Here is a 23701-nt window from a genome sequence, read left to right as displayed (position 1 = left end):
CAAATACAATTTGATGATTGGTTTGGGGTATTTACAAATTTCCTTATTCAGAAATTTAATTTTTTTTACCATTTATAATTTTAAAATATGGAGTATATTTACACAGAATTCTAATAATATGCACCCTAAAATCTTCCTTGCATTCATGTTGAGAGTCACACTCTAAATATTTATTAGTCTAAGTTCTGGATCACATATGAATTCATTTGAATGAGCTAAGTGTTGCTTCTTGATATAAAATTTCAATATACAGAAGAAATACAAGAGAGTATTCCTTATTAATGGCTGTTAATGGCCCCTAACTGCACAGTCTTTAGAGGAGTAATTATTGCCTTGTTTTGAAGTGTAAACAGAAGATTATCCTTTCGTATGTAAATTGGTATTTTCTGCTTGGACATTATGTAGTCTTCAATTTGTGACATTCTACAGTTCTCATTCTTCCCAGGTCATCACATTAAGACACAGTAAGGCCAGTAGGCAGTGTGCAAATGGGCTGACTTCAGGCTGGTTGTTTTTGGCCATGCATGTGAGAGTTCTTCTCCCATGTACACTTGATGAGTAGCAACTAAAGGCCAAGGGCAACAGCTGGTTAACTCCATGGTTCTTTCACTCTTGCCTATTAGGTCATAGGGAAGACCCTCTGTGTGTACAAATGAGCTGTGGGGAAAAAACAAATAAAGGGAGAAGGGAGAAAGTCACCCAAAATCATCAGTCCAAAAAAAATTGCTTGTATATAACCAGGAGACATTGTGTAGCTATTAAAATGCTCATGCTTATATTAAAAACTAAAAGCTTGGGCTTCCCTGGTGGTGCAGTGGTTAAAAATCTGCCTGCCAATGCAGGGGACATGGGTTTGAGCCCTGGTCCAGGAAGATCCCACATGCCACGGAGCAACAACTACTGAGCCTGTGCTCTAGAGCCCGTAAGCCACAACTACTAAGCCCGCATGCCATAACTACTGAAGCCTGTGTGCCTAGAGCCCGTGTTCCGCAACAAGAGAAGCCACTGCAATGAGGAGCCTGCACACAGCAATGAAGAGTAGCCTCCACTCACCATAACTAGAGAAAGCCCATGCACAGCAACAAAGACCTAACACAGCCAAAAATAAAAGAATGAATGAATAAATAAATAAATTTATTAAAGAAAACAACAAAAAAAACCCTAACAGATTAATGAGATAAACACCTGGCTTCCAAAGATGGCCACTATGAAAGAATCAGTACTTACCTGGTTGTATAAATTAGCATGGAGTAATAGTTATGAGTGCAAGCTTTGGAGTTAGACTTCCTGGGAATCCTCAGCTTCACGATTCACTTTCTAAGTGACCTTGGCTAAGTTACTTAACTGCTTGTTGTCACAGCTTGTTCATTATGTGACTCTCAATTATTGTACCTAACTCATAGGCTGGTTGTAAAAATTAGGTAAGGTAATCCATGTCAGAACTTTAAAAAGAACCTGGTTCAGTAAACTCTGGTAATTATTATCTTTATTGCCTGTAAGATAAAATGTCATCACTAAAATTAACCATATAAACACATTAATAGTTTTTAAAAATAATGTGGATATTTGAAATAAAGAAATAAATCTTGAGATGGAAGAAACAGAGTTATAATTACGTTTTCTTTGTTCATATCATTTCTTCTCAGTGTGGTATCTTTGGAAAGAAAATGGAACTTGGGTTTGAATCCTGGTTTCATCTTACTAGTTACTAGCTGTGTAAACGATTAAGTTACTTGACCTCTGTTAGCATCAATTTCCTCATTTTAACTATAAGTATGATCCTACTTTTCTTAATATATTGATGTGAAGTCCATCTGAGATAGCGTATTAAATGTTTATAGACCAGAATGGCAACTGAACAGATGTTTGTTCTTTTCCCTCTGGATCAAAATCAACACAATTTGACTTTAGTTTGGCACAATAAATACCAAAGTTCTGCACCTTAAAAAAGTAGTTTTATGTTTATTTAATAAAAAATGTCCATGTGCATACTCATTGTTAAAAAAAAGCAAGAAAATCATGTAAAGATGTAAAAATTGCCTAAAATTCCAATATCCAAAGAGAATCATTTTTGACATTTGAAAAATAGTATTTCATCCAGATATTGCTCTATTCATCTATAAATATTTATATTTATGTGTAGACTGTTATATAAATAGGTTCATAATAGACATGTAGTTCTGTAACTTGATTTTTTTCCCCCTCTTGAATATATTTGTGGACAGCTTTCTGATTCAATACATACAGATATATAACATTATTTTTAATGACTGTAGAGGATTTCATTTTAAATTCCTTACAGAATTTACTTAATCAGCATCCAATTGATATTTACTTCATTTCCAATTTGTCTCTGTTAAAACAGTGCTGCCATGTTACACGTATATGTAACACACGTGCACATATATTTTCTTGTGCTTGAATAATTTTCTATACTTAAGTTATGGAAAGTAGAATTGCTGCATCATGGTGGACACACAGCTTATATTTTGAAGCATGTTTTAAATTGTAATTGCTTATGTTTCCTGGATTATTAGAGCAAACATAATATTTTATGAACATTTTTTTCTTTTATCATGGGGAGGAGTCAAAGGGCTTGGGGAGGAGTTAAAGGACCAGGTGATCAGGACCATGTCCCATGCTTACTGTCCATCACCCCACACAGGAGAGTTAAAGGTGCTATTGTATTAAGATAGCTTCAGGAGAGTATGTTCCAAGGCAGCCAAAGGACAAATACTGTGGTTTCTTTCTAGTGTAGATGCTGACTACAAGGCGTTATGCGAAAAGAAAAAGAAGGCAACATTTTCTCAGAATGTTTTCTTAAAATTTTTTCAAAATACGTCCAGATTTCCCTCAGTACATTCAGTCTTTTTTCAAAGACAACCTGAGAAAAATCTCTAGAGAGTTTCTTTTAGATATCAATATTTTTACGAAGGTGCTTCTTAATCTGATTTATTTCAGAAAACAATGTCATGGATTATGAATAATACACAGTTTATATCATACACTAGAACTGTTTATACACATTAAATAATTAAAGTTATTATTTATTGGACCTTTATTATGTGGCAGCAGTGTAATTCATTTAATTATCTCAATGATCTTACAACAAGTTAAAATCTTTATTCATACTCATTGATGAAAAAAATCCGAGGCTCCAGAGAATTTGAGTAGCTTGAGCAAACTCATAGTAAGTGGTCCAGCCACTTTTTCATAGCACACAATAAATTCCATATAATTTGATTACATTACACTGTGATCATATTTATTTATTTATTTGTCTATTTATTAAAGCTTTATATTATATGAGTAGCAGAGTTGATTAAATGCTATTTGTAAAATTTTTTATTTGAAATTTTGCTATAGGGCTTTGAAAAGGAATGTAACCAGTTCTATGCCATGTTTTGAGGCAAAAGCAGATTCAACTGAAATCATTAGGACTTATTTCTCCTTTTTTAGATGTAGCACAGTGCATGTAAAAAGGTAAAGGGAATTACATCTCTGTGTGTGTTAATGTGTATATATTTTTATGTGCATGTATGAATATGTATGTGTGTATACGGACACATGCATACGCGTAGACTTAAATAAATGATACCATCTAAAAATAACTATCTTATGAGTTTATTTGATAGACTGCAATTAGCTTTATAGGCTCTATGTTTGGTAAGGGTAGGAACACAACATAGTTGCTAGATAAACTTATTGAATTAAACTGTACTGCACTGCCAATAAATGAGTTGTCAGAGATGTTATCTGTTCCTTATTTAACTAAAGTTTAACATTTAGTTATATAACATATTAACTTATAATTGTCCTTGTTCTGTCAAAAAATGTCAGATTGATAGTGTGTAGAGTTGGAAATCTCAAATGAAGTATTATGAAAAATGAATTTCTATAAGCCATCTGTAAACGATATAAGCAAATATCAGACTGAGATGTAAGTCACGATATTCATTTATTTCTCGCCATTGATGTTCTTAAACTTACTGTTACTACACTCTCGTGTAGTCATATGGGAGGCAATATAGGGTTGTGAACAGTCATATGGGTGTCCATATAGGGTATAAATTGTCTGCTCTGATGCTAGACTACCTGGGTTCAAATCTTAGTCCTACAAAAAGTTGTATGGGTAAATTACTTCAGCTCTCCATGCCCCATGTTAGTTTTAAAAATGGTGAAACTAATAGCAATCACTTGATAGGGTTACTGTGAGGATAAATGAGTTAATATAGTAATATGCTTAGAACAGTGCTTGGCTCAAAGGGCCGGTAAAAATTAGTCTCCTAAAAGACCCTCTTCCAATTTTCCTCCTTTCCTCACACTGCAAACTTTAAAAAATGTGATCTGTGAAACACTTGCACAGAGTTATATTTTTCCTACTTCTGCACACTAGCAGAAATGTCTTTGAATCTTATTATTACAATTAAATTATTTTCTTTGTATAATCATTGCAGAGAGGCAACATAATGTAAAACAAAGTGCAGGAGCTTTAGAATCAGGAAGAGATGGGTTCAAAATCTGGATGATCATTTACTTATTCTGTAACTTGGGAAAGTTACTAACCATAGTGTCTAATAAAACAAAGATACTTTAAACCTTACTTTGTACCTATCCAGTACCTAGGTACAAGAACTAAGCTATGATAGATGCTCACAAATAAAATTGTTTCCTTTATTAACTGTGAAATTCTTAATGGTAAGACCATGTCTTATTTATCTGTGAGTTCAACTGGAGTTTAGTTCAAAACTACACATGTATTTAATTTTACTTAGTTATATTATGATTTAAGCCAAATTGACACATTCACCCAATGCTTTATGTTACCTGGCATAAAGCATTGCTGGGTCCTGGAGCTCAAGTCATATCCTTGGTACACTGCCCTACTTTGTCTCTCTCAATTGACTCTATTTTTAGGATAGTATGCCTTCCTTTGTGGTAAGACAATTCCCAGTAAATATAGGCTCTTATATTTTCCCGTCAATAATCACAATGGAAAGAAAATGCCCCTTTTCTAAAAATCCCAACCAGTGTCCATACTTGAATACCATTGGCTGTTATTGCTTAGGCTTTTGCCTCTCCCTAGAGCCAGAAAGTTCTGATCCACAGTGAGGAAGTGATTTCTCTCTAGGAAAATGGTGGTGCTCCAATCAGAGAAAAGTATGAGAGGATGCTGATGGGCTGCTCTACAGGTGCTAAATCAAGACCTAACCTGTAGGACAAGGCAGGTCTAGAAACGCATTGGAGAAACGGCTGCCACGGCTGGAACTGGTATAAAGTTCAGACAATATTCTGGGCGTGCCACTTTCACTTAAGCTGATTTTAATCATAGAGCATGGGGATCAAAGGAAGTTGAAGGAAAAAGATCTTTATATAAGGGGCTGTTATAAAAAGCTGGTGATAGAGGGAATTTCATTAATTCAACACAAATTTGAGTACCTATTATCTGTTGGACTTTGTTCTTTTATGTTGAGCCGATGAACACCTAGTTCCAATGTTATCTGTATGTTCTACTAATTCTTATTCTTTTAGTCAAAGCGCTTTTGACAATATTTGTTATACATTAAATTACATGTTTATTTAAGACTGTGTTAAATAAATTTCATTAAGGGCAAAGAGCATATCTGCTTGTTCTTCAATCTATACCAAGGTTTCTTACCTTTGTCATTATTAACATGTTGGGCTGAATAATTCTTGGCTGTGAGGGCTTATCCTGTGCATCGTAGGGTGTTTAGCAGAATCCCTGGCCTTACTCATTAGATACCCAGTATCATCCCACCTTCCTCCCTGTCCTCAGTCACCAAAAGCAAAAATGTCTCCAGATATTGACAAATGTCCCCTGAGAGGCAAAATTGCTCCTGGCTGAGAACCACTGGTCTACACTCAGCATGCAGCACAGAGCATGGCCAATAGCAAATATAGACTATTATTTATTTTAAAAATGAATATTTTCTCCCAACTCAAAAGTTGTACTATTATGTAGTCTATTTCCTGCTCTTCAAACCCAGCAAAAGTGAACACCCAAGAGTGAAATAAAATAATGATGGAATAAAGCTTTTAGTAAGTTGTCCTTTGTGGCATTTTATTTTATGTTTTATTGGTTGTGTTTGCTTGTTTTCTCTTTTTATCATGACTGATTTTGTTGACCTTTAGACTATATTTGATATTTTACTCCAATCACTCTATTGTTTTGCTTGTGTGTATGGCATCTCAAGTTTTAATTTTCTGTAAAAGAGAGCTTCAAACCTTCTTTAAGGATTGGACAGGGACGTATTATAGCTGTAACTTAGCAGGAATTCATTATTATACTTTATTTTTGATGAGACTGGTGTGGACACACATATAGATGGAAAATAAGATGAGTACTATGTTAATCAACTGTAGGTCTTTTCTATTTCATATTTAATCATATTTAATGGGCAGCAGCAGTAAGCAGAATTCTAGTGCTAAGCTGGTTGCTTCAAAACCTTGGGAAGCATTTAAAAAGGCAGATACCTGGGTCTTAGTTTCAGAGTTTCTTATCCAGTGTTCTGGGCTGGGACCTGGAAATCAGAAAAAAAACATTCAGGGGATTCAGGTATTTATATCTTACTTTGGGAAACATTTTGTGGTAGACTGTCCACATAAGACATTCATTCTCATCTGAAGTCTTTCACCAAGGAGGTATTTTACTTTTCTCCTGTGACCTTCAACCAGTTCGTGCTTAAGGTTGTGTTGTCGATTCATTGCCTGTTAGGAACAAAGTAAGTGCTAAAACATGTCTGTCTGTTTCTCCCTATTTGCAGTTACACTGCATGTTTAATTATGTTTTTATGACAATGGCAGTCCTTGTCCCTTGCTGCCTTTAATGACTGCAGGAAGTGAATTGGGGTTCTTTGTGTCCCTAATTGGATCATGGACAGAACAATTACCTGCTTGGTGACTTAATTTTCCACTGACCTCTTGGGCTGCCTTTAGAGCTGCTTCTGGCACCACAGTCACTAATGTTTGAGGTGCAAACCATTAGTACATGGAAAGACAAGTTCCTTTCAAAATTTAACTTCTCATACAGCCATTTTATGGAGACCAGCCTGATTTATGGACACAAAAGTTTATCCTAATTTCTTCTAGGATCTTTTCTGAATCACAATTGTAAATCTGTTTGCCTTCCTAGAGTATTAGTCTAGCTTCACTCAGATGCTGGCCTCCAGATCTGGATATCTGACATTCTAAAAGAAGAATACTGATTTGTACATTTGCCTGAGTAACTATAATTCCTGGTGGGTGCTTTGGTCTCCCAGTTTATTTAAAAGAGGCTGGCTATTTCCTTGAATGCCATGACTCATTTCTCATTACTTTTCTAATCAACTGTAACTTTATATTAGAACAACTTTTATAAGTAATCTGCCTACAGTGTTTATTTTTTCTTTTCCAGAAAACCTTATGGAGGAAAGATGATCATACTCTATATCCTTACCATGAACCTGCTTTTTCTCCTTCTCAGTCTGATGAAATGTAATATCCAGTTACTTTGAAGTCAACACACCTGGCAATGTCTATCTAGGAATGTTCTAGGAATAACAGCTGACGTAACCACTCACTTTGGGCTCACATGTGTTAGTGTTAATACACCAGGGGACCTGTCTGTCTGAGGAAGGCTAATGACTTCTCCCTGTTCATGTTGTCTGTCCAGGTTATCCTCATGGTCTGTCACTTTGGATCATCTAGATCATTTTATAATAACTGTAATTGACTTTTTGGCTCGAGTGTCCCAAACTTTCTCCTCTAAATTTATCTAATACATTTTGTCTAATCCTGGAAAATTTGGCATTTACTTAGACTTGTTGCATGTTGCATAAATGTTTATATACTTTACCAATCCCATGTGATAGAATTGCAGGGTCTTCTCACTGCAAGGTACTCTTAACAAGTGTTAATTCTACCACATTTGTGATATTAATCAGGAAACTAACACCCAGGGAAGTGAAACAAACTGCCCTAGGTCACTTTAGCAGAGAGTAGCAGACCCAGATCTCTGTTCCTTCCTGTTCCAATCTTTTTTGGCTGATATTTAAATTCTAACCAACATTTATTCAGAGTAGGCCTCATGCCACCAAGGACTGTTCTGAAGCCCAATGAGTATGCTTCTTGTCTTCTTCAAATGTAGTCAAAGCTTTACTATAGATTCTATGACACTGGAGTTGTGATCTCTGAAATTCTGATTTAAGGAGTGATGGATCTGAGCTAAGCTTTGAGCTAAGTTCTGGGAATGCTAAAGTTTATAAAAACATTTTTTGTACTTAAAACATGTCAAGTAGTGAAAGAGATAGATATGTAAGGGCCTATTTATAATTCATAGCTATTATTCAAATGGCCTGGTTTGAGAACACAGTTGTTGAGAGAAAATTTTGGCCTTCCCTGGGTTGCAGGGTACAGAACACTAAGAGTAAGATATAAAAGTAAACCTTGAGGCCATCAGGAATGAATCAATGTGTCTGCCTGTTTGACTAGGTAGACACTGAAGAGAGCACAGCACACTTAGAATACAGGGCACAGAAGAAATAAAGCAATCGAAGATGGGAGCTTAAGGTTTTCCTTGAAGACAGATTGAGTCTGAGGTTACCTTGTTTTTTCCATAGCACTTAGCACAATGCTAAAAACAAGCTAAACACTCAATAATGTTTATTTGTTGAAGGAAAGACTATTTCTACTAACTGTCCAAATTTAAAGAGGCAAGGAAGCCATTTTTCCTAAATTGGCTTTTAAATGAAGATGAAGATCTACAATTAGGAGGGAAAAGCAGCATTAATTAGTAAATGAGTAAATCCGTCGATTATAGGGAAGCAATGCCTGACCCAGGACGCCAAGCCAAGAAAGCAAAAGGTTGAGCCAAATTAACAAATTTACTACCTAATAAAGCTAAAAGAAGGTTAACTTAAGTGCATCCAGTGAAAGCCAGTAAACTACCACATAATTAGTCTCAACAGTTAACAAAGGCCAGTAGACACTTTACCAAAGTGAATGAAGAAACTGTTTATAAACTAAGACTGATGGGGTTCAAGCATTTCTCTGTGCCATTTTAATAGGGGGGCCAGGCAAAAGGTGATGGTTTCCAAATCCAGAAGATGTTAAATAGGAAGAATGCAATTAAGAGAAGGGCGTGAGGGGCTTTCCTGGTGGCGCAGTGGTTGGGAGTCCGCCTGCCGATGCAGGGGACATGGGTTCGTGCCCCGGTCCAGGAGGATCCCACATACCGCGGAGCGGCTGGGCCCGTGAGCCATGGTCACTGAGCCTGCGCGTCCGGAGGCTGTGCTCCGCAACGGGAAAGGCCACAGCAGTGAGGGGCCCGTGTACCACAAAAAAAAAAAAAAAAAAAAAGAGAAGAGGGTGAGAATAAGGGAATAAAAGAAGATAACAGAAGGACACTTTGAAGAAGTGCCAGGAACCATGAACCCAGGCAGCAGCAATGACACCAGAGTGTTAGGAATTTCCTAATGGGTTTTCTGTTGCTTCCTTGAGGAAGATGATGCTGCCTTTCAAGTTGAAGAATACAGCTCAGTGGATGGTCTTTTTGGACATTTCAGGAGAATCAGGGTAGGAAATTTAACAACTGCCAAGAACTTGCCTTTGCATAAGTATGTTCTCCTAAGTCTTCTGGGAATGGCAGTTGTATAAAAGTAATGTTAAAGAGACATAATTTTCATGGTAGCAAAGAAAGGTTTGGGGCATCAGGAAGAGTAAACCAATATTACTCTGAAGTTCCCATTAGTTGGTTACTAAGCAACCAACACTTAGCTTTGCCTAGCTGAAACCATGAATGACCCCCCCCCCCCCCGCCAAAAATAAAGAAAAAAAAAAAGAAAAAGAAAAAGAATATGTTGGTTATAAAGAAATATTCCAGATTCCACTCACTGGGCTATTTTGGTCAGCTGTATAATTTCTTTTTCAGTAAAAGCTACAGATCTGGTAGCACAAAAGAAGGGGTTTGTGGGTTCACTGCTGGATTATATTTAACATAACTAGTAAGAAGATCTTTGTGGATAACTGCAGATAATCCAAGACAGTTTTCTCAAGGGACTGTGGGCATTTTTTCAAAATTTGCTTTTTCTGTTTTTTAACTTAATGCCCTCTTGAGTCAGACAGACTTAACTAGTAAGTTCCAGAGGGATCTCTTTCACTTGTTTAACAGAAGTCATCTTATTATTTATAACCCAATAGAGTTAAGGTGACACTTTAAAATTGTATTTAAGTTAAAGATTCCAGTGATTTTGATGTGTTGTGTTAAAACCATATAGGCATACCGAAGAAAGCAAACATAAAAATTCACAGAGTTTTAATTTTGTGTGTATGTGTATGATGAATTTACTTCAGTAACTTTTCAGAACTATTTTGCTGAGCTGAGTCACCTAAGCTTTTGACTCCTCAGCCATTTCTGTGGCTACACTATTGTCCCCTCATGCTCCTGGGCCTCCATCTTTAGGCTGGCCAGTTTAGCCTCCACATGGTCTTAAGAGGGAATAGTTTCATTACAAGATTCCTGTGTTCAAATATAGATGGCTGTTTTGGACTTCAGAACCAGATGAACTATGTAAAAATGGCTGTAAAAGATCTTGGGCACACAGTGAAAAACAATCTGGACACGAATTCTCATCATGCTACCTCTGGTCAACTAAACTACATTAAGATAATTGGGTCATTCTTGATATTTCAACAAATAAAAACTTTCATAAATGGTCCCTTGAATCAGAGAAAGAAATGCTTCCTGGGCTTTCTTAATGTGACTCAATTATAATACCTGCTATGAATTTCTAATTTCTTTTAACATGAGTCTTGTGAGAAAATAGTATTGAGTTGGAATTGAAAACAAAACAAAACTGTGGAATGACTCTTGAACAGCTAGGAAATGTCTTAGAATGTTTGCATTTTAATAGAACAGTGTTAAGAACAAGACCATTAATACATGAGAAGTTAACTAGAGATGTTTATTTTAAATCAAGTCCAGTATCTACTTTAATAGAAGAATGTTAAGCATGAAGCTATTATCATATGAACATTTAACAAGAAACAGAACAAGCCAACATTTACCTTTAAAATATCTTCACAGCAGAGTTATCGTCTCACAACTTGTACTTTCAAGGTTTATGGGCTATGTAATGGAAAAAAAATCTAAATAAGAGAATTTGACCCCTGGAGGGCTGTAACTTTAGTAGGAGCAAAGTAGACATCTATTATATGGCATATGGACTTTTAGTTATAAATGAAGGCCCTTAGAATACAATGTTGAGGATTAATTTATTAACTCACCTAGTCATTCAAAAATATTAATTAATTGCCTTCTACGTATTAGGCCCTGGCTAATGTAGGTATGTACCTACAAATAGGAAGGTAGGAAATGGTCAAGCAATAAGTGATTGTGTATAATACTCCTGTAGGTTGAAAAATTCTCCCCAAGTGTAAAGAATGATATTCCTAATCACACGGAGAAGAAGCATTATATTGCTAATTTCAGTCATTTCACAAATGTGCTTAAACATTGTTATGAACCAAGCAGAATGCCAGATCCCTAGAGTCCAAGAAGACACATAAACCCCATGCCTTTACAGTGACTATAGCCTGATGTAGAAGACCAACAATTAAATCAACAATTAAAATCATTTATGAGCGGGAGGTCAGAGGGCAACTCAATATTGTGTGAGAGGTCATAGCAGGGATGTCTACCTAGTCCAGGGAGTGTCAGAAAAGACTTTCCAGGGGAAGTAGAACATCACCTTCCAAATTAAGGAATTCCACATCAAATAATTTTACAGCATGCTATATAGCCTGCCAGGCCCTACACTTATCTTTATTGCTCTGTGCTATTACATGTGGTATAGAATAAAGAAATTAGCAGCTGTCTTGTCTCTTTAGAGTGAATCACGAGTTCACAGAGTTAATACTGACAAGCAGAATCTGGTGTCAGTGAGGCAGGATTTACATCAGTCACAAGGTCTCTGAGGGACTGGTGGTCTGTAATATGCTCCACAGACTGAGAAATAATAAAATAGATTGTGAAGTTATGCCTCGTAAGTTTTACTTGCTAAGAAATGATAACCTAAGCATTCTATAGTGATATGAAATAGAGAGGTGGCTAACACCTAGCACTGTGCCCTGAACATGTAATAGTCAGTGATGATGGGGAAGAGGGGAATAGTGGTGGTAAGGGTGTATATTATGAGGAATAAGCTACTGGTGTCTGTTTGTGGCTTTTATGTACCGTACCCCAAAAGAAATTTCTAGGGCTTTTCTTCAAGGTATCTTCAACTGACAAGGAAGGGTTTATTAAGCAAATTTAAATTTTTATCACTTCAGTCTGTATTCAGACTCTTTGTCTTTACTATTGCTTCTAGAACATTCTAATTCAGAAGGAAGGCTAGTTGCTTGTTTTGGAGTGTCTGGAATGTTGACTAGAACCATATCAAATACAAACTCAAGCTTGCAGTGGCTCTCAGTGTCCTTTAAAAACTCAAACCTGGCTCCTCATTTTGTGAAGGTTGACATCCTTGCTTCATTCTCAAGAGGTAAAAGGAAATAACATTTATTGAGCATGTGCAAAATGCCAGAGATATTGACTTGTTATCCAAAATATCCTGTGAGGTAAGTTGTCCTCATTTTACAGAGGAGTTAATTGAGACCCTGAGAAGCTAAATCATAAGCCTAAGTCCATCTGTTCATATTGCTAATACATGGAGGAATCTGGATGTGACGCCAGAAAAGCCTGAGTTCAGTATTCATTATTTTGACTAAATTTGTGCTAAAACTCATTTTATATAGTTATTGTGAAGAGGATTGTCAGTCATGCTGGCATTACAAGGCCAAGCATAGTTGATGATGTTTTATTTTATAATGTGGTTAAATGTATTTATATGCCAACCGGACATCACCAGTGCTTAAAATGCTCCTTTTTTGCGTATTAGATATGATTGGAGACTCCAATTCATTCAAGTCACTAGTGTGATTTTTGGGCTATCAAATCAACTTATACTATGAAACCTTCAATATATGTAAAATAAATCACGAGTTTTAATGATATGTTGTTAGATGATGTTTATTACTGCAAATTCAAACATTTTGCCGTGGAATGTAATGCATGGTTGGATGTATATGAATATGCCTTCAAGTTTACATACATAGTTTGGTATTTTCTAATTATATTCTGATCGTTACCAGTTCTTTCTGTTCAGTGGTTAATGAGCTGCCTTGAAAGTAATCCTTTAGTTATGGACAAATAGTTAATAGGTATGTTGATGTATGAATTATTCTTATTGTGCCAGTTATAATACCTGTAATTTGATTATAAACCTACACCACTAAAAATGTTTCAAGCCAATGATTACTGGCATTATCTAACTGGAGAGTCTTGACTGCATTTCCTAGGCAGATATGACTATCTTCCAAAGACATTAGGGTATAATTTGAAAGGAGTGTGTGGGAAGTATCATATCCTCATATATTCAGTTAATAAAAAACAGGATTTCTGTGTCATTTTCTAATGGCTGCTTTGAAGTTCACTCTGTAATTTCTTTCTCCTTCCATTGTACAATGACACTTAAAAGTCTGATTATGAGAGAATTTCAGAGACAAGTAAATGTTTGATTAGTCGAGACCAAACCTCTCTGAGTTTGTCCCATTTCTCTCTCAGGTATAAAAGATAGACCTTTGGCATTTGCAGCATAATTGGCAGTGGCCAGTCAAATGAAAGTCACATTTATGTTTAGCTCAATAATATTCCTGGGATGAGCTGGTTATAAAAACGGTGGACCTAAAAAAGAACGAAAGAATACTTTGGAACAATTTTTTCAGAGTGAGTTATAAAAACATGTTTTAAAAGGACACTATTTGCATGCCTAAAAAACATGCATTTGGCAGAGTATCCAAAGCTTGATTTCAGTTACAATAGCAACATGTTTATGACACTACATCTAATGCTAAAAACATGCATTTTGAGCAGAAAGTTGATATACTGTTCCTCATCCCTGTGACTTTATTTTTAATTCAATTGAAGACTAACAAGCCTCTTTGTGTTTCGGTTTGAGAGAACAAAAATAGTTTGGAGTGGTTTTAAAAGCTTTTCTTCTCTCTCCATTCTGGGAAGGAAAGATCAATTTTCAAGACCTAAATTTCTCTAACAATTAACATCGTATAATGGCATAATTTATTTGCTTATTTTCCCTATGTACTCTGTTCTGTTGGAAGATTGCTCTTAAATCAGTAACCATGTACCTGCAAAAGCAATTTGTTTAACTTTGAAATTATACAAAACGCATCTGGATTCTGAGTTTCCTCTATTTTGAACAGAATTGAGATGTATCTAAAATTCCCTTGGATTTACTTAATGTGGGATCTGTCCCTTTGATTTGATTCAGAAACACTTCAGGTTTCTTTAACACAGATAATTTGCTAATCTCAGATGCTCTACATCAGAAAGTCTATCTGGATAGCTTTCCATGAGGTAGTAGGAATCAGATGCCCAGACAGTGGCAGCCCTAAGATGTTTGGCTGTCCATACACTAACGCCATTTGGTTACCCCCTTTTTTTTGCTTGCTTTTTATTTCTCTCCAGCTCTACCAACTTCATTCTGATAAGTGAATTGGTAATAAAACCAGAAGAGGTGGAAAATAGAATAATTATTTTTCTTTTTTTCTTGCAACCTTCTGGAAGGCCCTGAGAATATATAAGTTCAGGAATAAGGCAAATAGTACATTACTGTTTGTTTTTGACTTGTTTCTTACTTACCCAGGACCTTAGTGAGGGAAACAGTTATGTAGCCTTCCTCCATATTTACCTCATTCTCAAAGCGTCCCTTATTAAACTTTTTTTTTTTTCGGTACACGGGCCTCTCACTGCTGTGGCCTCTCCCATTGCGGAGCACAGGCTCCGGACGCGCAGGCTCAGCGGCCGTGGCTCACAGGCTCAGCCGCTCCGCGGCATGTGGGATCTTCCCGGACCAGGGCACGAACCGGTGTCCCCTGCATCGGCAGGCGGACTCTCAACAACTACGCCACCAGGGAAGCCCTAAACATTTACTTTTTATCAACCTTCTCGAATGGAAACTTTGCTGAATGTGTTATGAATCTGGAGAGTGTCTAAAAGACTCAATGGTAAATTGGGTTGCTTATAAAATAGCAATAATAATAGTGATAGTAATACCTAACATTTATTGAATATTTTCTGTCTGCTGGGCATGAAAAAATTTTCTCTTTTAATTCTTACTGTAGGCTTATAGGGCAAGTACTGGTTTTACCCCAAATTTAATAATGAAGAAATAATGCTTTTAATACTTTTAAATTTGATAACTTGCTCACAGCTACCCAAACTATAAGGACTGAGATTTTAAACCCTGATAATCAGATTCGATCTTTGTTTTAAACTCCATCCACGTCTGAGGCCAGACAGTAAATCAAAATCTATTGGAGTTGAATTTCCTTTTTTTCCTCTTCATTCATTCAATAAATGTTCAACTTATCCTGTATGAGATAGACAAGTTCCCTGCCTTCATGAAAGGAAATTATGGTAGAAAATTATTTAACAAAAATATGAACAAAGAAGAGATAAACAAGCAAAAAAAAAAAAAAAAGATTGCTGAATTGTACTAAATATTATAAACAAAAGAAACTGAGCACTCTGTATTATGTAAGGTGGTCAGAGAGGGCTTCTTTGAAGGATGACATTTAAGTTGGTAGCTGAGTGATCAGAAAGAGCCAGGCATCAAAAAGACCAGGGGAAATGTTATAGGTAGAGGGACACAAAGTGCAGAACCACTGTCATGGGAATAAACTTAGCATATTCTAGGAACTGTCAGAATGCTTGTATGAGCTGTGCATAGTGAATAAAGGGGGAGTAACACCAAAGAAAGTTAGAAAGTCAAAGAATGGCCTGATTTTACTGGACCTTAAAACTAGAACTGCAAGATAAAATACAGGATGCCCGGTTAAATTTGAATTTCAGATAAATAACTAATGCCTTTTTTTGTGTAAGTATATCTCAAATATTGCACAAGACATACTTATACTGAAAAAATTCATTGTTTATCTGAAATTCAAACTTAACTTGGTGTCCTGTATTATTATTTGTTAAATCTGGCACTCCTACTTATAATTCATGGTAACTAGGTAGAATTTTAACATAAGTGGTATGGGAAGCTACTATTTTAAGAAATAATTTTTAGAAAAATGATGTATTACCTTACTTACATTTTAAAATGATCCTTCTGGTACTTAAAGAGAATAAACAAGAAGGAGATGAAATATAAAAAGAGGTCACTTAGGAGGCTATGGCAGTAGTCCAGAGGAAAGGTGATAGTAGCTTAGACTGGCATAATATAGGTAGCTATGGGTTCAAAGTTTATTTTGGTGTTGCAACCAACTGAATTTGCTGAAAATTTAGGTGCTGGGTTGAAGAAAACAAAAAGAAATCCCCAGATTTCTATGGAGTGTGATACTGCTTACTGAAAGGCAAAACACCAGGTTGGACAGGAGAGGTGAATACAAGGACCATGGTTTTTTGAGGAATCTCAAGTAGAGATGTCAAATAGATAGCTCAATGAATAAATAAAAGTTCCTCATCCAAGAATATTTTTGTCTTAATGAGATAAATAGAATGGACGGCAAAAAAGTGAATGACTTCTCTGTGCCAGGACTTAACCTAGGGTACTAAAGATACAGCAATGTTTAGAACAAATTAATTTGGAGAAGAGTTCATGATTAGGGGACATTTTGTTTTGTCCAAAATGTCCACTGAGACATTTGGTCCATGCCAAAAGGTCCTATCACAATTGTCCACACTTAGAAAACATCCTTGGGTTCAAATAGCCCATAAAGTTCATTTATACTTTTGGTTTACAGGATTAATACCTAAAATACTATCATGTTTTATTTGTCCAATAATTGTATTGTGGCTGTATAGCCAATAATAACCTTTCTTAGCCTAGCTGGTAATGGCACCTAAGGTTAAGGTAGATGGATTGGGGTTCGAATCTTGCAGAAGAGTTGGATTGATATTAACTATGTATATGAAGGAAGAGAGTCCTACAGTCAGAGAAATGCACAGAGGACAAGTTGAAGATGGATCTCTCTATGCAAGTTGCATTAATATGGCACTGGGCATTTGGTTGAATGTGGCTGGGTTGTTCAATAAGAAAGAAGTTTGAAAGGAGGAGCTTGATCAAGCCACTGTATCAAATGGCCTAGAACACATTGAATAAACTCATTACAGAGCATCTTGATTGTTCGGGAGGAGTGGAAAATGAATGTGGCTCTCCTACCACATAGTGATCAGGTTTAATAGCCTCCATAAGGGGGATACTGGGTATCTAATTATCCCCCTACAACTGTACCATTGCCCAGGGTTAATGGGTGATGTTTCCCTTGAACTGACATCCTATAGAGGTATGATCTGGTAGACTGAAGGAAGTGTCTGTTGCTATTTGTAGGGGTTTTAGTGGTTGTGACTTCCATGCTAACCTGCCAATCAGTATAGACCACCACACCCTTGGCTGGTGTCTACCTACTGACTGGTTCAGCTCGGGCCAAACAGGGTGTGGACTCCATAAGATGTTAGTAAGTATTTTTTTTTTCTTTGCCAGTAAACCAGCAACCATTGGTTAGATGGTTGAAATAAGAAGAAGAAGAAAAAAATCTCTCTTTTTGTACTTAGTAATATGACATCTTTATTTGAAAATTCTCAGTGGAATATGGCAGAAATAGTGTTCTTATCAAAAGAAAAGTCAATATTTCATTATAATAGTTTTAGTTACCATTTAAATTCCTTTAACAGAGATAGGAGTAAAAGGTACTGGCTCTGTGAAGAGATGAGAATCTGCAATGCCTCATATACAATCAGTCAAAATAACATTGGATAACATTACAATCATTCATAATGGGACAAGATAATATCAGCACAATGTGGGTGTTGAAGGGGAAGTAAGGAAAACCATGTAGGTTAAAACAACATGCAAAATAAGAACCAAATGCAACATCATCACAAGTACTTCAAAGAACTCTCATGATACATGTGAAGAGGTCCTGTTAATGCTACCAGAAACTTATTAAAGAAGCAAGTAAATAGAATTCAAAACAGACATTCACCTCCAAACCCAACTTCATTGCATGGAATTGAAATTCCAGAAGAGTATAAAGTGATCAGACGGGGAGAACCACTTTCTTTTATGCATGATTCCAGTGCTCAAGATGACAAAAGAATTCTTATGTATACAACTTATGACAATATTTGTTAGTTAAGTGTCAGAACAACATTATTCAGTGATGACATCTTCAAGACAGCACCAACATGGTTTACTAAAGTTTTTTACTTACTGTGCATGGTATAGTATTGGGTTGTACTATGCCATTGATTTCTACACTAACAATGAAAGGGTGAGAAGACATTTACAAATATATATGCATATGAGAAAGTACTTGCATTTACATGGGAAAGAAATCTTTACATTAACACTTCATTGTGCATGATAGATTTTGAGATGTCAAATATAAATGTGATTCAACTACAAATACCAAATGCACAAGTAAAACGATGATTGTTTTACTTTTCACAATAACTGTGGCAAAAAAAATCCTCTTTGGATCTAACATGCAAGTATATGAAAACAGAAAGTAACACCATTTTGGACTTCCATTTGTACCTTTGGAGTTAGTAAATGAAGCTTTTGAGTACATTGTGGAGAATGCAGAAGAAAATTTGGATGAGCTAATGGATTATGTCGAGAGAGTGTGTGTCCATGGAAGGCACGGCAGAGGCAGAAGAAGACCACCAGAAACTTGATTTCCACTGAAGACTTGGAATGTTTATGCATCAGTATTGAATGACAATCACAGGACAAACAATGCAGTGGAAGACTGGCACAGCAAGTTTCAAAAGCTGATGGTAGTGCATCATCCTTCAATGTGGAGATTTATTGAATTGTGAAAAGATGAAACAAAACCATGAACAAGTTATGACCTAGATTCTTGGTGATCACACTCAAATAGGGCCAGCAACTTCATGATGATATTAACAAAATAAAATTTGTACAACCAAAATTGTTAACAGTTATACCAAATAAAAAAGCCAATAATCAAGTCAATATATATTTGAGAGTGAGTGCTCATTGACTTAAGAGTAACCCTGCTGAATTTCATGACAAGGAAGAACAAGAATAAATGTGAAATCCACAATTCATCCTGAATTCCAATAAAAATATGTAAATAAAAATTTAATGAAGATAATGTATTATTTGATGAATCATGGACCAAATGTCTCAGTGGATGTTTTGGACAGGACCAAATATCAAGGACATTTTGGCGTGAAACAAATGTCTTGAGGGAAATGATGTTTTAGTAGGAGACAGATATGTAAAGAAGGACAGTACCACTGGTTAACTGCTATAGAAGAGGTATCTGCAAGGTTCTGTGTGGGCATGGGATGTGTGGAAGCAGAGAGGAGATTAATTTTGCTTAATAAAGGGTTACAGCTGTGTTGGGTCTTCAGGGAAAGTAAAACTTTGTACAAAAATAGTGTGGGGAAAGAATGTGGCAAAGGGAAGAAAAAGCAAGGGAAAAAACAAGTATGAAGAGGCATGGCTTGTAAGAAGACCAGGGAGAAGACTCGTGTAACTGGAACTTAGTGGTGCTGGGAAAAGGTAGGAAAAAGGGCGAAAAAGGTGGGCTATATTGGATAAAGCATGTTGTGACTGTATGTAAGCCAATTGGCCTATTCATTATAAGTTTTGTTCATTTTAACTTTATGTACTGATAAAATTAACTGTTAAAATAATACACGTGCATCTCTACTTCTAATTCTCCCTTATGTCATAAAAAGTTGAATTTTCAGCATGAACTTGTAGTAATTTTGTATGCATTTCCTTCCCATTTCTTTTAAGTCTTATGTCAGATCACCTTCTCCACAGTTGATTCAATGGAAAATATGGAAGAAGAATAATTAGATGAAGTAGTGGAAGATGTAATGTTTACTAGTTTGTGATACTATGTAACTAATAATTAAACATGCTATAGAGTTACCCCACACTTCTCTTGAGACTAAGGTGCATATGCAGGAGTAGATACCCATTTCTACATTTGAAAATTGTGTTGTCCTTCCTCTAGATATTTTTGCCTTCCAAAAATACTCTGAGTCAAAGATTCTAAGAGGGTGCTAATGTACTTTTAATATTAACCCAGGGCAGGAAGAACTAAGGACACGTATTATGTGGTAAATATGTCAAAGTTCTGAAGTTTTCTTGTAGGCAATATTTTGTTTCTGTTCATGGGGCCACAAAAAAGTTGTGCTATGAAAGTAAATCACTTGTGCATTTTGAATGATCTTTAATAGTTATTAGGTATTATTTATTAAGATGCTACTAATGCATCGACTTTTAAAAATTGAACATTGAATTCTAACAAATTAAATATAAATAATTAATCTAAAACTAATAGAAATGGATTAAAGTGGGCAAAATATGATCCAGGATCTTTTTTTTTCCCCCTTAGCTAAAAAGAAATTAAGCAAAATAACATGGATGAATACTTATAGTTTGTGACTTGGTGGACTTCCTGTGTTTGATTCATCTTCCAGATAGAATCCCTAGCTGTTGTTTGGTGCCTGTGTGAATTCTCTCCTGACTCAAGAATCAGTTCCTTAGAGTAATGCCTTCATTTCTAATTACCCCATGACCTCACAGTTCACTTGTTATTGTCAAACCTGAGTAACTCATATTCTGAACAGCTACTTCACTTTGGCTTATTCATAGAGCAGAGAACAGATTATGTATGATTTTCTCATGTATGGCTTGTGTGACCTTCTTCAGATAAGTCTGAGGTCCGATCAGCCATTCATTTCTTTCTCAGAAGTAATTCAGAACATTGTCTATTTCTCCTTAAATCTAGACCCCACTCAGCCTAAACTCAATGGACTGGAATGCTAGAAGTAGTGAGTTTATACAATTATAGAATTATAATCCTAAAAGGAATATTAAGAGATCATGCATTGCACTGCTAGTTCTGCTCAGGATCATGTGCAAACCAACCCAGATATAAAGATCTATCTTAATTACTGAACAAGTTAAACTCATTTTTTTCACCTTTTTCAATGTTTGTTTTTCAAGCTGGACAGTGAAGACTGGTATCTAGAGTCCCTTGGCATCGAGAAAGATTAGTTCAGCCAAGGTGACTTATGGAAGAGCCACAGAATTTACAGCCTTGTCTTATGACCCCTCCTACTCCACTGCTTAGCCTATCTCTTTTCAGCCATCCTTGCTTCTCTTCATACCAATGAACAGAGAAATAAAGTGCAATCCTACTACCAGTGATAAGAGGAAAAATATTTCTGTAGTACAAAGAAATGAGTTTGGGAGACCAGATAGACCCGGGTTCAACTCCTGCTTTGTCCCTTTCTCTTTCTGAGAAATTGTTAAAATTTCTTAATATCACCTAGCTTTAGTTTCTCCATATACACAACGGGTTTAATAAAGCTTCCTTCCAGACTTCATGAATGATTGCAAGGATTAGAGATGACTGCAGTGGAGATTTTCAGGTTGTGGCATAGTTATCAAATCTCTCCCAAATTTCCCACATGTAAGATATGTCAACCCCCCAAAATGTAAGAAAATGGAGGTGTGGGGGAACCACTCACAGCAATGAAAACCAACAAGTTATCAGTAACTGTGTGTGCAGTGACAGACGAAAGGTAAAGGGATTTTGACAATATCAAAAGATAGAGAACCCCCAGATTTCCCAGAGATTCTCACTGGAACATGTCTAGGCCCATCTGAAAACAGGAGCCACACCCTGGAAAAAACTTGGTAGCTCAAACTCACTTGTGAGAGTGAAAGTTAGACAGCACTCGAGCAGTCTAGACCCGGGAACAAGCCAAAGAAATTTTCCAGGAAAAAATGGCAAACTGAGAGAAATTGCTAGAAGTAGAACTGAAATTTAATAGAATGAGGATAAGAGGGAGGAAGAAAAGAGTAGAACCAGATAAAAGTGGGAAGGAGCAGATAAAAGAGGAAGGAGCAGAAGGCACAGATTTCAGAAAGGGAGAGGCCGTGATTTGAGCACTCAAACAACATGATAGGAGAGGGGGCTCCAGCAAACTGTGATGCTAAGGAAGACAATGGAGCTCACAGCCTCCTGTTAAGAGCACGAGAAAAGTCATCTCGCAGCACCATCAGAACTAGAAAAGCATGGCAGTAAAATCCTGTATGTGAAGTTTTTATTAAAAGAGAAAGTATGACAGTGGGAATGAGAGAGAGAGAGAGAGAGAGAGAGAGAAGCAGAGTAATTCTTCTACAATGAAGGCATTTCAGGATACATTTCTATGAAGCAGGTGAACACTATCAAACACTGTGACCTAAAATTTTCAAACAAACAAATTAAAAATAGTAGAAACTATGAACAAGCAACATAAAATAATAAACAGAACTACACAGACATGAGATGACGGGAGGGAGAATTTTGGAACTTAGGAAAGTATTAGAAATAAAAGGAAGGGCCACTCCCAGAGGAAGTCTAAACTAACAGAAGAGCAGGTAAACACTTCAGAAAAGTCCTTAAACAAAATAAAAAGGGAAAGGAGAAAATATAGTAAAATCTAAAACAAAGTAAGAAAGAGATAAAAAAGTTTCAAGAGAAAGTGATACAGAAGATGAACAAAGAAGACTCATTCTATGCATGGTAGCTGCCCCCAGAGAAGAAAAGGCAAGCAATGCAACAGAACAAAAGTCAGGTATTACAATCAAGAATACTTCCTAGAAATAAAGATGTAAAAGTGCACATTAAAATGCTGACCCACACACCTGGGAGAAATCCAACTGGAGCAGGTAATAACAATACAGAGTTCAGTAAAACTATGACTTAAAATATAATAGAGGGCTTCCCTGGTGGCGCAGTGGTTGAGAGTCCACCTGCCGATGCAGGGGACGCGGGTTTGTGCCCCAGTCTGGGAAGATCCCACATGCCGCGGAGCGGCTAGGCCCGTGAGCCATGGCAGCTGAGCCTGCGCGTCCGGAGCCTGTGCTCCGCAACGGGAGAGGCCACAACAGTGAGAGGCCCGTGTACCACCAAAAAAAAAAAAAAATTATATATATATGTATATATACATATATATATATAATAGAAAATAAAATGAAATCCCTTTGCATCCAGGGCAAAACCGAGGTCACTTAAAAAGAAAAGAAATTGAATTATCATCAGACTTTTTAACTGCAATAGTTTATATCAAAAGACAAATGTCACCAAAGAAAGAAAATATGAGCTTAGGATTTTATATCCAACCAAACTATCCTTTAAGTTGCAAGTCTCCAGAAAATCTACCACGATTATTTAATATCTCAGGAAATAACATTACCATAAGATTTCCTTGAGGAATCTACTAGAGAGCAAATAAAAACAGATAATATCATGAAAAATTATAAAGGTCTTCTGTGTGTTTGTGTGTGCATGTGTGTGTGTGTGTGTGTGGTGTGCATCTTCTGACCGAAATACAAACACATTACTGAAAAGAAATTGAACCAGAATTAATAAGAATATGCAGCTTAAAGTACTGATATACAGGGAAATCATGGGACAGAGACACATGCTGAATAACATTATGGATGCAATAGCAAAACCCAGATTGAAGGATATTCTAAAGGCGTACCCTTTGTTTTCTTTACCAAATAAAGTAAGAGGAGAGATAAATATTTTTAGCTGAACC

The sequence above is a fragment of the Pseudorca crassidens genome, chromosome 9, assembly GCF_039906515.1.
Source record: "Pseudorca crassidens isolate mPseCra1 chromosome 9, mPseCra1.hap1, whole genome shotgun sequence".
In the NCBI taxonomy this organism is placed as follows: Eukaryota; Metazoa; Chordata; class Mammalia; order Artiodactyla; family Delphinidae; genus Pseudorca; species Pseudorca crassidens.
The sequence above is the reverse complement of the archived record's forward strand: the minus strand, read 5'-3'. Positions refer to the sequence as shown.